We start from the raw sequence: 906 nt of genomic DNA on the forward strand, positions 1-906 counted from the left end.
CTGCCTCTCTCGCCAAAGAGCGGGCTGTGGTCATGGAAGCCAAAGCCTTCCCAATGACACCATCTCCGTAGTCTTTGGTTCACTGCGTGGCTCCTCCTCTCCCTCCTCAGCCCATAGCCCGAGACTGGGAGGATCGACGAAAACACCACCTGATGGTACAGTTTGATCCAGGGTTTGTTGCATCTGGGTGCTGTGTTTGCATATGTTTCCAGGACCATAGCATGTTGAATGAGGTTAGAGAAGCCCTGGCTGGCTGGGGCCCCAGGGGTCAGCCTGCTAACCTAGGTCTGCTCTGACCTGGCTCAACATGCTATAGAGGGGCTGGCTGGGGCAGGAGGGTGCTTTAGTGAGAGGCTAACCACATTGAAGCACCCCAGTGGCCCAGATAGACCCATCAGCATCTACACGTATGTTGTGGAAGAGTGAACAATTTCGCCATAAGATAGTCTGGTGGTACTATCCTACAGTGGAGTTAATTAGTTTATTCCATCCTAATAGCATTACATATGTAGATAGTGACATTTTACTGAGGAGCTAATTAGTTAACTGGAGTAAACATCTCATGTGGACTTGCCCACTTTCTCATTGTAGTGATAAAAAATTAGGTGTATTATCCAATTAATGTATATAACTATAATCCCAACAGCTTCTGATCCAGAATCCCCATTTCTGCCAGTTTCAACATCTGTAACTTCTAGTTTCCCTTCTTATAACTTCAGTTGTCCAGTACTATTTCCAACGTAGAAATCTGTGGAACAATGAATATGATTTGATCTTCAAATACTGTTACGTATGATACCAATTATTATCTCATAATTTCATTATATTGCCCCATCTGTGTGCATCCATTTGTTATCTCTTATGTTTCATTTAGATTTGTAAACTTGTTATGATAAAGCTGGTTTT

This window comes from Crocodylus porosus, unplaced genomic scaffold (assembly GCF_001723895.1).
Source record: "Crocodylus porosus isolate Cpor-Errol unplaced genomic scaffold, CroPor_comp1, whole genome shotgun sequence".
Classification (NCBI taxonomy): domain Eukaryota; kingdom Metazoa; phylum Chordata; order Crocodylia; family Crocodylidae; genus Crocodylus; species Crocodylus porosus.